Source organism: Spermophilus citellus, assembly GCF_964194105.1.
Source record: "Spermophilus citellus genome assembly, chromosome: 14".
NCBI classification, from domain to species: Eukaryota; Metazoa; Chordata; class Mammalia; order Rodentia; family Sciuridae; genus Spermophilus; species Spermophilus citellus.
In genome coordinates, this window is record NC_138194.1 from 70,002,045 (window position 1) to 70,019,199 (window position 17,155).

Sequence of the window (17,155 nt, forward strand, 5' to 3'; positions counted from 1 at the left end):
TTTTAAAGAGAGAGTGAGAGAGAGAGAGAGAGAGAGAGAGAATTTTTAATATTTATTTTTTAGTTCTCGGCGGACACAACATCTTTGTTTGTATGAGGTGCTGAGGATCAAACCCGGGCCGCACGCATGCCAGGAGAGCGCGCTACCGCTTGAGCCACATCCCCAGCCCGAAAATTCACAGTTTTTAAATGTAAAGGGTTAGAAAATAAGCTGGGGCTGTAGCTCAGTGTAGAGCACTTGCTTAGTATGCATGAGGCACTCGGTTCCATCCACAGCACCACATACAAAAACTAAATAAACAAAATACAGGTGTTGTGTCCGTCTAAAACTAAAAATATTAAAAAAAAAAAAAAAAACAGAACTTGTATAGGAGCAAACTGGAGAAAAAGAAAATACTTGGCACCTATTCAAGCTTTTAGCATAACCTGTCTAAAGCAAAAGGGATAGTTTTTTAAAAATATAATAACACTATATAACACTTACATTTTTCTGAACTTTCTCTTGTTTCCTGTTGTCTATCAGATCAAATCCAACTTACACTGATAAATTCTAGATTGTTCGTGGACCTACTTTATAGAATACACCTTTTTTCCCCTCACCCAACCATTCTCTTGATTCCAGATGGGTGGGTTTCCTATTTCTGTTACCGAAGATATTATTGATGGATTATTCTTTCATTGCTGTTGATTGTGCCAGATATTCTCCATTTTTTAAAGCCCAGAGCTCTTTTCCTCTTCAAAGTCATCTCAATGCCACATATGCTTAATCTGTTAGGTGTCCAGCATGACAACTATGACAACCAAGAAAGGTTTTAACCAGGATAGAAAATTCAACTCTGGCCTTTAGCTGCATAGCTGCCCAGCCTACCTAACTGGACTATAACCTTTTCAAAGACTTTGCTGGAACATCTTGGATGTAGCAGGACATGTGCTGATTATTAAGGGTCTAGTGATTGGACCAAGCCTGCTCAGTGTCTATGGTAAGCAAATGAGGGACAGCTGGAGGAAGTTTACCAGTCCGTGGACACAGGTGAGGGAGTTTCATAATTGCCCAACTGCAGGACTCACTGGACGGACTTAACAAGCATTGAATGACTAGATGAATGAACATCTTCTTAGAGGAAAGTGGGAAGATCATCAGAAAGGGGTAAAGTTTAAGCAAGCAAGAAGAGAGTCAGGGTATAGGTTTCCCTACAGCAGAAAAAACAGATGCCTCTTTGAGTGAGGACAAAAGGGTTGCATTTCTGAGGATTCCGAATGCTAGGTTTGACCAACTCATGGAGCTACAGGTCAGCAGAACAGCTGCCATGGAAGCAGCTTTGTTAAGAGGAAAAAGACTTTGCAGAGTGAGCTAAATCTTCCCTGGCCAAGGGAAATTCCTTGGCTTTACTATAAACTATTAGAGCAGAAAATATGCCCAGGAGCATTGGAAATGGGCCAAAAGAGAGTGTCAAGGAGACAACAGGGTCTAATGACAGAACACTAGGCAGCAGATTAGACAGGGTAGGTGTGAGAGAGGAGACAAAGATGGAGAAGCCAGGGGAGCAGTGACAGGGAGAGTGGCACAAGGACTGACATCTACTCAGCACGTCCTGCAGGAAAGGTCCAGTAAGCAGGAGGCCATGAGTGAGATTTCACTAGGGCGTACAGTCTAGCCTCAGTGAAGCCAAATCTTCTCCTAGAACCAGCAACTGCATTTATATGCTCCAAATTTACAAATAGGATGTGTTTCCAAAGCTCATTTATAAAAATTTGGTTGGTTCTGACTTTTTTTCTTTTAGAAATTATTTTAGATTAGGTTAGTTACTTTGGACAAAGCATAAAAACCTGTTTAATCTATATGTATATTCTATACGAGCAAACTGGAGAAAAAGAAAACACTACACGTATTATACTTGGTTCTAGCTACCTCCTGGGTTCGTTACTCTGCCTGCCTAAGAAACTACCCCAAAACTTATGAGTTTAAAACAACAATTTTCATTTTGTTTATGAATCTGTACTTTGGGGCAAGGCTCTGCAGGGGTGGTTCATCTCAGTCCACCTGGCATCAGAGGGGGAAGGGAGAACCCATAGCTGGGGCTAGAATCACCTGAGTTGGCTTATTCTCATGTCTGGCCGTGATGCTGAGTGTGGGCCATGGGTATGGTTGGAGCTCTTTGCTGAAACACCTATTCATGCCACTCCATATTGTCTGGGCTTCTTTCCAACATGGGATCCCAGCACCAATGTCATGCATGAGATAAACAAAGAGTAATCCAAGAGAAAAAGAAATTGTATCTTTTTATCATCAAACCTTGGAAGCATCTACACTATTTCCACTGTACTCTGTTAGACTCAACATATGCCCATTTGGGTTCAAAGGGTGGGGAGACAGACAGCACTTTTTGATGGAGACTGGCAAGGGTCTATAAGAACAGGTATGATTATTGCATGCCCATTTTTGAAGATTCCAATCTTGCCACAGCACATAGCAATATTTCTAGGGAAAGCACAATGTAGTCCAGCTTGAAAAGCAATACACCATAGTGAAGAAAGAGTCAGGACTTTGCAGCCAAATTTCTAGAGATCCATTATGTGTTCCTATGACATTGAGTGATTGGCTTAAGCTCTGTCTCTTTTTTTCTCATTTATAAAACTGGGATGGTGTGAAAAAACAGTTATTTTGAGAAGAGTCAAGAAGACTATGTTGCTTCCTACACATCAACTATTATAACACGAGGGACACACCTTCTTCAACCCTTTTTCCCAGCCCCTCAGGAGATGGAGGTGGCAGCACTACCAGATATAGAAAATGACTGATAACAGGTCACATTATTAAATATACAACACTTGCTAATTACTATGCCAAGTAAGTTGACTCAAGAATCCATGAGTTGGCTGAGTTGGATACTCACTGGCTGAGTTGGATACTAGTATTATCCAGATAAGAAAACTGTGACTTAGGTAACTTGCCCGAAGAGTCACTCGCAAGTGGTAGAGACAGGATCTGGGTTTAGATCAGTTTAACTTGATAGAAGGAATCTTAGTCCTGGAGGACCGGGTGGATCAGAACCCTTGTCCCCAACCTGATTTGTGAATGAGTGAAAAAAGAGTGTTGATATCATGTCTTGGGGTCTTGAGGATATTATTAAAGCAGTGAGCCTTTTCTGACGGGCTAATACAGGAAAGATCAGAGATATATTTGGGCACCCATTTAAGGATTCCTTACAAAAAATAAAATATTTTCCATTATTTGCATAAAACAGGGTATTGGTTAAAAGAAAATCATTCTGTAGGTCAGTCCCTACCGGTCTCATCTATCTCTTAGATGAGCTGACAGCCAGCCTGTGGCCCGCTGGGAGTAGGGCTGGGAGTACTGACCTGGAATCCCTGACGCTGGTAGAAAGAGATGGCTCACAAATGAGGCCAGCTGTTCACTGGCTGAAAGGCCTCCTATAAGGTTATGCTCTGGTGTAGAATCTATGGTTTTGTTTCTCTTCTGTTTTGATGTCTTTCCTCTTAGAAAGGAATCTCTTTTTGACTACAGTGGCCCAACTGGCTGTAAAGGAGGGAAGCATGGTTGCTGGTGTCCACAGGTCTCTGAGCAGTTGATTGTAAGTTCCACAATGGCAGGGGCCTTGCTTGTCTTGTTCGCCACTGCATCCCAGGTGTCTAGTCTGATGCCTGACATATAGGTACTCAAAACTGATTGAATGCGGCAAAGAATGAATATATGAACCAAAGCTCAAGCAAACAGAAGTCAAAGTCCATAAAGCAATCAGGATTCTCTATGCCAGTGATAGATATCACTCAAGGATCACATTGTGGAGGGACTTACAATGCCTAATATAATCCTAGATCCACTTAATACATGTTTGCAGATTGAGTGAGCCTGCTGCATCTGACCCATGATAAGATATGGGAAGGTACAGAATGGGATAATATAGGTGGGATGGTGCTTTTATTATATCTCCAAAGATGTGGTAAATATGGTCACAAAATTGATCATGGCCTTAGTTGTATGATTCATTTAAGAGTCTGTGGGAGTCCTGCTGAGCAGACAGCCCAAGAACACAACACTGTTCTCAACATTTGCCTCTAATAAATGGGTTTAAATTCACAAAGTAAATACAGAATCAACATTTTTTAAAAATTATCTTTTCATAAAGGCAATATGCAGGGTTTAATTTTCCTGAATCACTGGGACAGAATTCAGAAACTGTGGACAAGGCACCTACTAAGAGAGGCAACAGCTAGAATATTTTCCAGACTAGAAAGTTCTTTCCTGAAATTTAAATATAGGACTTCATTATGATCTGATTGTATTCTATTTTATATTAACATAAACTAAAATTTAAAGTGATGCTATGTCTTTAACTAAAGGCATTTATAGATATATATTCTAAAAAACACAACCCTAAATTTAACCACAGAAATAAAAAGAACAGACTGTTTTTAGTTTGGAGAATGTGGCTCCAGTGAATTTAAATATTTATCATATAATTTTATATCAAAGTCTTAATGAGCGCTCACTTACGGCATCACTTCTGGAAACAATAAAAAATGCTATATTTTGGAATGCTATTTCTAGTTGGATTTTCATCACACGGCATCATTTAAATAAAAGCTGATTTCATGAAAAGTAATGACACATTCCTTTCTGAACTTAAAATTTCAAACATCTATGATCAAGAAGCAAAATACAGCCTGCAGTCAGATATTTTAGACTTTTTCCAAGTTTCTTTCTCACGCTGCCACAGATTCAAAGTCTCCAAAGCAGGTGTTCTGTTCTAATCCAAAGAATAAGAAAAGTTCGAGAAAATCCTCTTTCGTAATTCCTCTGAGGACGTGCAAAGAAAAATTACTAAGCTTCCATTTCAAATGCAAGGAATTTGGATTGAGTTTAAGCAACAGCTTGTACAAAATGTCATAGCTCCTATTCTCTTACGCTGAGATGGTGGATGCTGATGTAATAGGATGGCTTTGGACCCTCTAAAGGCAGGGTGGTGACAGCAGCCAACCAACCACAAAGCTACCCAATTGCTTGGAGAGGAAAATCCAGCTACGTTTTCTGCACATCCAAAGTGAATTGGGGAATGAGCCCATCACTTACACAAGTCACACTAAACAATATTAACCTTTCCTGTATCGATCTTAAATGTCCCGTAAGTCCAAATAATGTTCTGTGTTCAGAGTACTTGGGAAGTGTCCCTATTTCCCATTTCATTTTGAATGTGTCCCATCCTGGAGCCTTCAGGCAGATAAATCTTAAGTAAGTGCAAGTAACATCAACAATTTCTCAATGCACACACACACATTAAGTGGAAAGTCACATATGGTCTTTAATGCTCACTTCAAATGTCATGAGCACACAAAGTCCCTTCTTCATCTACGATCTCATTTAGCATTCAGCAGGGTCGGGGATGTGGCTCAGTGGTAGAGCACTTGCCTAGCATATGCCAGGCCCTGGGATAAATATCCCCTTGTAAATAGCTATAAGTCTTCTATGGACCAAGGTTTGAACACTGAGTTTTCCTCTTAACTTCAATCTAACCAGGTAAGAGTTTCTCAGTGCAGGTAACATAAGACTGCTTATGGATCTCAAGGAGGAAAATAAAGGAAAGATACAGATTAGTAGCCATGTAAACATGTCATGCAGAATTTAGAAAATATGATGAAATTCATACACTCAGAGAATAAAATCAGATGTAGTGAAACTGAATGTGAAAATGAGGTTATGGATATTGCCCAATGAGGTTCTGTGACCTTTTGGCATCACTAGCTAACATCACTTAACGTAGGTGTGAACAGATTTCAAGAGGGCCCAGTGAACTTGGATGGGAAAAATATTAGATATTTTTTTTCACAACCTCAAACTGAAATTTAGTATTTCCTTCAATTAAAATGTAGGCCACACGCCATGGCACCTGAGATAATTTTGCCAAAAGAAATCAAGATATTTTCACATTCTATTACAGTTGTCATAGATATACTGACTCAATTAAAAGTGTCATTTACTCTCACCACTATGTCAAAATCATGGTGGTTAGTATATCTGCTTCTAGTTTGTATTATTTAATAATGGATTATTAACAAAGAACATATCACAAGTTTTAAAAATTTGGTGACAATATTTTAATAAATGTCGTTTCCTTTGTAACCCTGCATGCTTTCCTTTATGTATCTAAAAACATCATTCTAAAAAGTTTGTACGTTTCCCCAGGCTACCAAAGAGGTCCACGGCACCAAAAAGGTTAAGAATCCCTGAAACCATACACAAAGCATTTAATAATGCAACAGCCAGGTTTCTAGAGTAAATCATTCCTTGCCAGCATCTTTTGCAACTGAAACAAACTTGACCTTGAAATCAAAACAGTCTCATTGCTGTAAATAGACAATTCTGAGGGGTCATTTATATATTGCCATAAGAAAAGACTTACAGCTTTCAGAGCATCTCTGCTTTCAGAGCATACGATATTTTCTTTCAAATTTGTCATTGCCCTTTGCCATTAACACTGAATTGTTCTCTTGTATTTTATACTGCTGAAATCCAGTCTATTTTATAAGGGTGTTAAGTACAATCATCTTTGCCTTTAATTTAAAACAGAGAACCAAGGAAAAACTATCATGATACTACCATAATTTGAGTGAAATAAGTATCAAAGCATTCTCCATCAAAGACAGTGCTTCTAAATGTCAGTGCTAACTGATCCTATCCACGATCAGTTGAAATACTACTTATCAATTAACATATTGTTAGAGGTATTAAGAATACAGACTCTGGGTTATTACTATTAAATAATGAGATGATGTCTCAGTAGATGTGCCTTGAATGTAAGCATATTAGATTTTTGGAAAATCTTCCATGGACACTCTGATTGAAGATAGATTTATCAAATGCCATAAAGTTAAATGAATTTCTACTCATTGAATGCTATTGAGAAATCATTGATACAACCACAATTATTCACTTATCACTGTAGCTAAGTACTACTCAAAATTCTCATCTACAGGAGTAAAATAAATAACTGTTAGAATTCTGAAACTAATAAGAACATAAAAAATAAAAAGAATGTATTGAATTGAGATATAATTCACATGTAATGATAATTCTCACAAAACCTTCATATAGAGAGTCATACCAGTTTTTTCTATCCCTTAAAACTCCAGCTGTTACTATATGTGGTTATCTGAAATTTGCTTTTTTTTCTGTTATATTTGCAAGATTCAGAAACCTAGTTATAAATTTCGGTTTCCATTACCTTCAGTACCATATGTTTTATTCAAATTATAAGCTACAAAATATTCCAAGTTGTGTGCAATAAAAGGAAACCTAAAATCACTGAAGTTGGAAATGAAATGAACTAGCAACAATGCAAATAAAACAATTTGTAGTAGAGTGTGTTATATGGATAGAGAGATAAAAATCCTTATTAACCACAGTTACAAAATTATTCATTCGAGATCTGAAACAAATTTTCAAAATTTATTTATATCTGAGTTTAAGTTAAAGTAGACCTTGTATCAATGATACATTTAGTTTTAGGGCCATCATTTTATTCTCTAGGAAATCATTTCAATTAAAAAAAACATAAAAACAGCTTTCATAACTCCTTAATTTAAAAAAAAAAAAACTGTCCAATGCCATTCTCTTCACAGTTGAATTTCCAGGGGAAGACACTGAAAATGTGCACTTTGCCTTAAAAACTCCAAAGCGACTGCATGCACACATGTAAAGGTTCCACCCCAACTTCCTTGGCATATTTCAGATTATGTGTCTCTAAACAGGAAGCTGTTGACAGTTTTCCCTGGCATTTTCAGAATACCAAAGGCCTTATTTACAAGAAAAATCCCAACTTTCAAAGAATAATATTCTTTCCCACTATTCCCATTGTTGCTAATTATGAATGCCGCAAATGAGGTAGAAACCAAATAAATTCCCCACTGTTGTGTGCTGATTGAGAATCGGATTGCACTTGCAAAAAGCAAAAGTTAGTTACACATTGCACAGCAATGCTAGAGTTTTTAAACCCAAAACGATACTGAAGGGAGGAGGATTCCTGGAATTCAAGAAGTGTATTTGGCTCAAGCTGCAAAATCCATATCTCTACATAACGCCGAGAGCAAGTGTTGAGCAAGAAAGGCGATTATATTTTAACCGACTTCATAGAACATTAATCCAAATTTAACCAAATTCCAGAGGCTGCACGAAATTCATGACTGGAAACTGCTTCACATTCTTTGCCGGGCACAACAATAATTGCTCATGAACACAAACTTGTAAGAGGTAAAAGAGAAGGAAAAACCACAAGGAGCTATTAAAATATGGAACTATTGTACATAAAGCAAACTCATTACCTCACACAGAAAGAAGTGCAGGATTTAACAGTCCATGCTCCACAGCCCCCGGGAAGCAACAGCCACGGCAGCCGCAGCCTCGTCCAGCATCCACCAGATTCTTACAAGCCTTTGCCTGTGCGGACTCAGCCACAGACTCTGCCTCTAGCTGACGTCAAAGTCCCTGTCACATGGCCAGATGAAAGCCAAGAGAGCATTGGTTGTCGTAGCAACCACAGAATGGCTCTGAAATTATTTCAATAGGTCATCTGTCACTGTGGTGTGTGTGTGTGTACATAGCACACAATCATCATGGACAGCTCTTGACAACCTCAGCTCCCAAAGTTGTGACTCAGAAGTGCCTGCAACTTTCCTCTTTAAGGTTTCTGCGTCTTTTCTTTACAGTTACTTACAGGAAAATTCATGCTGCTCTGAAGTTCATTGGTCTCACTATCATTAGCACGAAGTTTGCATATCTCTCTCTCTCTCTCTCTCTCTCTCTCTCTCTCTCTCTCTCCATATATATATATATATATATATATATATATATATATATATATATATAAACACACACACACATATATATATGCACTTCTTTCTGTGTGAGGTAATGAGTTTGCTTTATGTACAATAGTTAGATATTTTTATAGCTCCTTGTGGTTTTCCCTTCTCTTTGACCTCTTACAAGTTTGTATTCATGAGCAATTATTGTTGTGCCCTTTATATATACATCTTTCAGTTTATGAAAATTCTGGAAATAGTTTTCTTAGCAAATTAAAGTTGGTTGTAAACAAATGAGAAAACCAGAAACACAAAGGGAATTGGAAGAAAAGATACTTTTAAAATGATGTAAGGGCTGGGGTTGTGGCTCAGTGGTAGAACGTTTGCCTATCATGTGTGAGGCACTGGGTTTGATTCTCAGCACCGCATATAAATGAACAAACTAAAGGTCCAAATAAAATAACACCAACTTTGTTTTAAAAATAAGTAAATAAAAATAAATTAAAAAAATAAAATGATGTAAGAATTCACATCAATGAGACTGTGCTAGGGACGCAAAGAAAATATTCAAATGATCCTGACGCCAAGCTGAATGTGGAAAGCAAGTAAGAGACTTTCAGGATGTGTACATTGTATATTATCTACGCAAAAATGATGACTCACAGAGTTTCAGAACAGTTCTACTTTAAAGGAACTTTGTGATTAAGCCAAAAACTTTGCTTTGGGGACATCCTGCCAGTACCAAGTTCTAAATCCTACAATCCACACCTCTTTGCTGGATCTCAATACTAAATAAATGGTCTAGTGTCCCACAAACACCAAGGTCAATAAAAACTCAGAGCAGCAGAATAAAAGGACAGTCCCACCTGTTTGCTAACTTCTGCTTCATTTCCTTCAGGATCGCCTGGTTTGTTTTAACTCTGCACACATGCTTATGACCTAGTTAATGTTCCTTCTTAATTAATAGGAAGTCAATTAAACAAAATTAAATGAAACCCAAAGGAAGATACTCTGAAAAAGACATTTAGAAAATGTCTACCCATTCAAAGGACAAAGGAGTTAATAAGCCAGGACGGGGGCGGGGGACACAGGACACAGAGATTCCTTTAAAAACCCCCAAAGACACTTAAGTGCTTAGGGTTATCAGAACTTCTATTCTAGCTTCTCATATACCTATTTTTTAAAAGGAGGTGCTCTGGGGTGCTAGAAAACAAATGGAAACTAAGCTGGCTGAGCAGACTGTATTTATGTCACTCTAAAAGACTGAAATGTCTTCTGTAAAGTTAGAAATCACTTCTTGAATAATATCAAACTGCTTGACCATACAATCTTTCTATTTGTCTGCCTTTTCATCTTTACTTTCATCCTAGCCCCAATTATGAGAAAAGAAAAAAAATTTTTTTTTATTCAAAAAATTGTTTTCCTGATGCTACCAGCTGTAGCACTGCAAAAGCAAAAGCAAACAATAAAGACCTTTCCCCCTTTAATTCTGGATAAATGACATTTGGGAACTTACCTGTTGGAAGGAAGGCAATTGAATCCAATGTCTATCTAAGTTAGTTGAGATGTCTCAGAAGGAGCAGATTTCAGCAACAGCCATGATTCACAAATTTGAAATTTGCTCTGTTTATAGTTTTGGATTTCTATGCACATCATGATAACAGGGGATGGGAAGAAGTTAGAGAAAGCAGAGATTTTCAGGGCCTCAAGTTTTCTTGAGCCTGATTTATCATCTCTCTGGCTTCAAATGCATATGGCTGCCCAATCAACTCTTTTTATGCAGCTTTAGTATCCAAGAGAGTCAAAGTGCCATGCCACACTGTCCATAAGTGATGTCTTCTGAAACAAGAAGTTTTCATTTCTAAAAAATCCCTAAAATTAAGGTCTTCAAATTGACTAATTTGAAAATGGGCAAAAATGAATACACTTTCATTTTGAATTTGCTCTCAAAGTATACTTTGTTATATACTGACTTGTTAAAGTCATGAAAGTTGATCTAACCAGTGAACTTGACTTCAGAATAAAAAATGGAGGCATGAAGAAGCCCTTTTGTCAATAGCATGCTTCCAACCTGCCCTCATTAAGTTCCTTTTGCAAAGCATGCAGGCTTTGAGATTCTTCTTACAAATAAGGATGCTGCCAGTCACCTGCAGGGCTCACACCATATGCACATCTCTTTGCAGGTCAGGTTTCCACCAATTGGCCAAAATTATTTGGCCAATTAATCCAAATGCTGTTAAAAGGATTATAGGAAATACATATGAGTGCTTCTCCAGTCATAGCTCATCACATTGAAGAAAACATATATCATTTTATTTTATGAATGTCAGCTCATTTCTTAAGGTGAAAATGATTCATAAAATATAAATACCCATTCAAAAGTAGTTGTCTACTTTTTTTTTTTTTTTTTTTTTTTTTTTTTTTTTTTTTTTTTGGTAGCAGGGATTGAACTCAGGGGCACTTGACAACTGAGCAACATCCCCAGCCCTATTTTGTATTTCATTTAGAGACAGAGTCTCACCGAGTTGCTTAGCGCCTGACCATTGCTGAGGCTGGTTTTGAACTCGCAATCGTACTGCCTCAGCCTCCTGAGCAGCTGGGATTACAGGCTTCTGCCACCGCGCCCGGGTCTTTATGATTCTTTTACTTACTCTAAGAATTTCAGGGCTTCTCATTATTAATGAGTCTGCCCATTTTCCCAGAAATAACTGGTAAATACCACCAAATAAGCAGTCTGACTTGGATTCAAACACCTGAACTAACAGGTGGGTTGGGCCATGAGTAGACAATTCTAATCAGTCTTTTCCCAACTTTTCTAAGTAGACATGTTGCCATCTTCTCATTTTAGCATTAGTGGGAAGGCCATGGACCCACTATTTGGAGCTACCTAGTTCAAATCACGTCTCCTTTATGGTGGGACATTGGGCAAGTTACAAAAGTATTCTGAGTTGTAGAGTCTGCACCCTAAGGTTGTTATGAGGATTATAAAGTTAATGTGCAATAAAATTCTGACACCCTGCCACATTATAGTTAGCTCAATGTATATGTCATTTCTTGTTTATCTGACTCTGACATGAAGACTTTTATGGAAAGATAAAATCTTACTCATCTCTATAACCCTTTGGTTAGGTATATAATAATGATATAATGTGTGCTCAATCAACACTGAGTGACTTGCCTATGGGGAAATAAATTCTAAACAATAGAAAGCCATGATTCCTTTTTTTCTCAACTGACAGGGAAGACAAAGGTTCTCCCAAACCCATAAAAAGGCAAAGGAAGAAAAAAATGTTGAGTTATTACAAAATCATCTAGCACTGCATGGGTATAAATACATTTACCCAGTAAATCCAATGTATCCTTGTTAAAGCACAAATATTTATGATGAGAATATGGAAGTTATATGCTGATGTATTTTATGATTATTGCTGTTGATTTTGGATAATCATTTACACTGACCAACATTAATTGAGTATTTACTATATGTGGAACTTTGTCCTAAGTGCTATACATATACTAAAACATTTACTATAATAACCCTATAAGGCAGCTGCTCTTCTTTTCTACATTTCACAACTTGAGAAATTAAAACATGGAGAGATTAAGTAAATTGCCTACCTAGAACATGGCAGGGCCAGGATTTATGCCACAAATTTTTAGAAATAAGTTATATTCGATATTTTTTAAAAGAATTCAATTATGTCTTATGTTTATCTTATATTTAAGAGTATTTTATTTTTAATTTCTTATGCAGGGAAAAGGGCTAAAATTTCTGCCTCTGAGAATTTTAAAGATCTTAACCTACCTTTAGTCTAAGGAGTACTAAGGCAAGGAAAACTCAAATCAGAAAGATTTTAAGCAAGGAGGTGGTTAAATTATTATCCAAATTATTGTAGTCACATACTGGCTTCTTAAGCTCATTAACAAGTTTTATGGGTTTAACAAGTATGTTAAAGTATGCCCAAACTGTTGTAGTCCTAATGGAAGCAAATATTTAGATTGCACAGGCTAGGGTGACTTCTGTTTCCCATTATGATGTACTAGCATGTATTTGAATTAACATTCTCACTGAGATAACAATAATAGTAATAATAAAGTGGTCAGACAACAAAGATAACAATAATAAAGTGGTCAGACAACCTCAAAGAATAGCAAAGACAGCGATGATTTTAAGTGCTGAGATTTCCAATAAAAGGAAAACACATTGAGTGTCTTAGTCTGGCTCCTATAACAAAATACTATTAACTGGGTGGTTTATAAACAACAGAAATCTATTTCTCGAAGTTCTAGAGCTTAAGTCTAAGACAGAGGTTCCCTCAGCTTTGGTGTACTGTGAGGGCCTGTTTTCTGGTTTATAAATGACACCTTCCAGTCATGGTCTTACATGGTGGAGGGGACAAGGCCTCTTTTAACAGGACATAACTCCATGGTAAAGCTTCCACTTTCATAACTTAATCTGCTAAAGGTTCCAACCTCAAAATAATACCACCTGGGGGTTCAACATATGACTCTTAGGGAAACACAAACATTTGGTTCATATCATTGAGGTAACTACAACATTCCCCACATTCTCCACATTCTCCACTGCTTATCTTTAAATTATTGGATGATTTTTTTATTTCTGGTGATATTAGGGATTGAACCCAGGGCCTCATGCACACTAGGTAAGTGCTCTACCATTGAGCTCCTTCTCAGTCCTTCTTCTTCTTCTTCTTCTTCTTCTTTTTTTTTTTTCTTTTTTTTTTTTGAGATGGGATCTGCCCAGGTTGATAACCTCAAATTTGTGATCTTCCAACCTCAGCCTCTTGAGTAGCTAGGAGGGATTACAAGCATGTGCCACCATGTGTGGCTTAGTAGGTGATTGGTAAGTGGCAAGGGGCTTCTTAGCATGCTCAGAAACTAAAGAGACAAAAATTGAAGTATGAATCTTCAAAAGCATTCAGGATTTAAGGGATTGAAATCTTGATTGAAAAAAATAAAAAGATATCACAGAGAAGAAATTTCAGCAGTCTGCACTATTTTTCCCTTGAAGCATTTTCCAATTCCTAAATGACATAAGATTAAAAAAAAAAAAGTGAAGCCAAGAGGCTAAAAACATAAAGATAGAGCTCAGCAGTTCAGCAGTACTAGAGGAAAAAAAATAGTATTAGGGAGTTGGAGCCTGGTGAACACCTTCAGTTTTTCAGGTCTCATAACTGAAAGGTTACATTGTTAAAAGTAAGGGAAGACAGAAAATAGATGAGACCTCACAAAACCAGGATCCAACTCCTAAAATCATTATGATTACTAATTTTATCAAGGTAATTTGTACCTATTCTAATGACCTTCCAGAGAAAATAAACCCTCTATAAAGGATGATGACACAATACAGGGCCTCAAAAATTCCTTACACACTATTTCAAAATCAATAAAAAATCACTAAGCATGTCAGAAGATAGGTCTAACTGATCAAAATCCATGATAAAAACAATAGTGGAGAGAAATACAGACCCACTGGTTATTCATCTCCTGTAGTTACCAGACAGAGATTTTTAAGAAGTATAATTAATATGTTAAGGGAAATTAAATGACAAAGATGGAAAGTTCTACATACAAAAAATCCATAAAAAGAACATATTAAAATTAAATAACTAAAAAATACAACTGAAAGTAAGAGCATGATAGATAGGCTTAAGAGCATACATGGAAAGAAAATCTAGTCAAATGAAAGATAAGCAGACAATATCTAAACTGGATCATGATAAGAAACAAAGAATAGGCTGGGTGTGTTGGCAGATGCCTGTAATCCCAAAGGCTTGGGAGGCTGAGGCAGGAGAATCACAAGTTCAAAACCAGCCTCAGCAACTTAGCAAGGTCTTAGAAAACTTAGTGAGATCCTATCTCAAAATAAAAAATAAAAAGGGCTGGGGTTGTGGCTCAGTGGTTAAGCATCCCTGAGTTCAATCCTGGTACCAAAAAAAAAAAAAAAAAAAAAAAAGGAAGAAAGAAAGAAAAATAAAGAAAAGAAAGTGAAACATTTTTTACATGATAAGGCCAATAATATTTGGAAGAAGAGAGGAAAGGAGAGAATAGGGCAGAAGTATTATTTCAGGAAAATTTAAAAATTTCCAAACCTTACCAAAGAAATGAAACACAGATTTAAGGAGCCCTATATGCCCCCAAAAGAGGATAACTGTGAAGAAAACTCACCATGACAACCAGATAAAAACTAAAGACAAAGATGATATCTTAAAAAGAGCAAGACAAAGATCATTTAACTCTTAAGGAGAAACAAAAGATTTTCCAACAGAAACTATTAAATTCCAAAGATAAGGGAACAGTAAACTTTGAAATGACAAAATCAAATAAGTACCAATTTTGAATTCTACATGTGTTTTACATATATATGTATATGTGTATATATTTATCTGTATATGTGTGTGTATATGTATGTATATGTATGTGTGTGTGTGTGTGTGTGTGTGTGTGTGTGTGTGTGTGTGTGTATATATATATATATATATATATATATATATATATTTATATATTTATATATTTATATATATATAGTGGAAGATCTTCTGTTCCCAAGAATACAGACTGCAAAAAAAATGAACATGGTTTTAGAGAATGTGAGACTATTAAAAAAATAAAACTTAACATTAATATCTTTGGAGTCTTAAAAGGAGAGGGTAAAAAACATGACTAATTGAAGAAATAATAACAAGCAACTCCCCAAATCTTGCAGAAGCCAAAAGATTACTGATTCAAGAAGACGGAAAACTCCAAGCAGGATCAACCCCAAGAAATCCACACCCAGACACATCCTAATGAAACTTCTGACAAATAGAGCCAAAGAAAAAGGCTTGAAAGTAGTTTGAGAGCAATGTCACTTTATCTATAGGGAAAAATTATCTGAATGGCAGCAGATTTCTCATCAGAATCCAAGGAGGCCATATATCTCAGGGGCACAGTTTTCAACTGCTGAAAGAAAATAACTAAATCCAGAATCAGCAAAAATATTTTCAGCAAAAATATTCTTCAGGAATGAAGATGAAATCAAGATACTCTCAAGACCCCTGGGAGGTGCTGACACGGTAAAGATGAGCATCTAGTACATAAAATGAAAAATCAAGCTCAGGTGCCAAATGAGGAAGAAGAGGAAGACTCATTAAACCAAGTGCAAAAAAGGTGAGAGGGCAAGATGACAAAGGCAAGAAAGCCTTATGGAGGAACTTCAAGGATAAAGCCAGAGCTCCCACCCCTGTAGTTAAAGCCAAGTAAAGGAGAGGGTCAGCCTGACTCAGCCATTATCACCAGCTGAAACTCAGTGGGGATGAGCCAGAGCAGGACCAACAGAGCATGGAAAACCCAAGCACCTCAAGTGAGAACCTGGATGGCCTGTTAACACCAGGGAGGCCAGAGACCTCAGGACTACCCCTGGAGTCTCCAGAGGTCTGGGGCCGGGAGGTAGGCACAGGGGTAGAAGAGAAAGTTTGCATTAACAGTACAGTTACGGTGAAAATAATCATGCATACATTGCTGGTGAGAATATAAGGTGACACAGCCACTCCAGAAAACAGTTTGGCCATATCTTTAAAAATCCAACCTGCAATTGCCATATGAGTTGGCAGCTGCATTCCTGAGACTCATGGTTACACAAAAACCATACCTGACTGTTTTTTTTTTTTGTTGTTGTTGTTGTTCTGTTTTTTTTTTTTTTTTTTTTTTTTTTTTTTTTTTTTTTGTGATAGCCAAGAACTAGAAATGACAGGTGCTTTCAATAGGTAAAGGAGTAAACAAACTGCAGTACATCCACACCATGGACTACTACTCAGTGTTAAAATGGAATGAATCAGTGATGCACACAAAAACTTGCCTGAATATCTAGAGAATTTAGCTGAGTGGAAAATCCAATCTCAAAAAGTCACATACTAGATGATTCCATTCACATGTGTATGATTTACATATGATTCCCATGTACCCCTTGAGGGTTTGCATATTGTAGCTAGTCCCCAATGTGGCAGTGTTGGAAGGTGCTGAGCAACCTTTAAAGGGTGTGGGCTAATGGGTGGCCATTAGGTCACTGAGGGTACTGCCCTCAAAAGGGACGCATGTGGTTTTCATGGGACCCTCATTAGTTTGTGTGAGAGGATTATTATGAAAAAACAGACCTATGCCCCTCTCTGTCTCTTTGGCTTCCTGACTCAGCATGTGATCTGTCTTTCTTGCACATGTTTCCACCACTGTGAAACCATTTGTAGGAGATCCTCATTAAAATTGAGCAAATGCAGCCAGGTACAGTGACTCACACCTGTAATCCCAGTGACTGAGATGAAAGGGTCATAAGTTCAAAGCCA

At 37.2% G+C, this 17,155-nt stretch overlaps 1 protein-coding gene across 4 annotated transcripts in view; it reads right to left on the reverse strand.

Moving 5' to 3' along the window:
* Nucleotides 1-17,155, reverse strand: part of NCALD (neurocalcin delta) — a 410,740-nt gene that overhangs the window by 79,982 nt on the left and 313,603 nt on the right. Inside the window, exon 1 of one of the 4 annotated variants that reach the window (XM_081266718.1) lies at nt 8,337-8,456. The exons of the other annotated variants lie outside the window; for them this stretch is intronic. The gene's annotated coding sequence lies outside the window, so the exon portion shown is untranslated. Of the gene's footprint in view, nt 1-8,336; nt 8,457-17,155 lie in introns of those variants that run through there. 4 annotated transcript variants of the gene reach the window in all.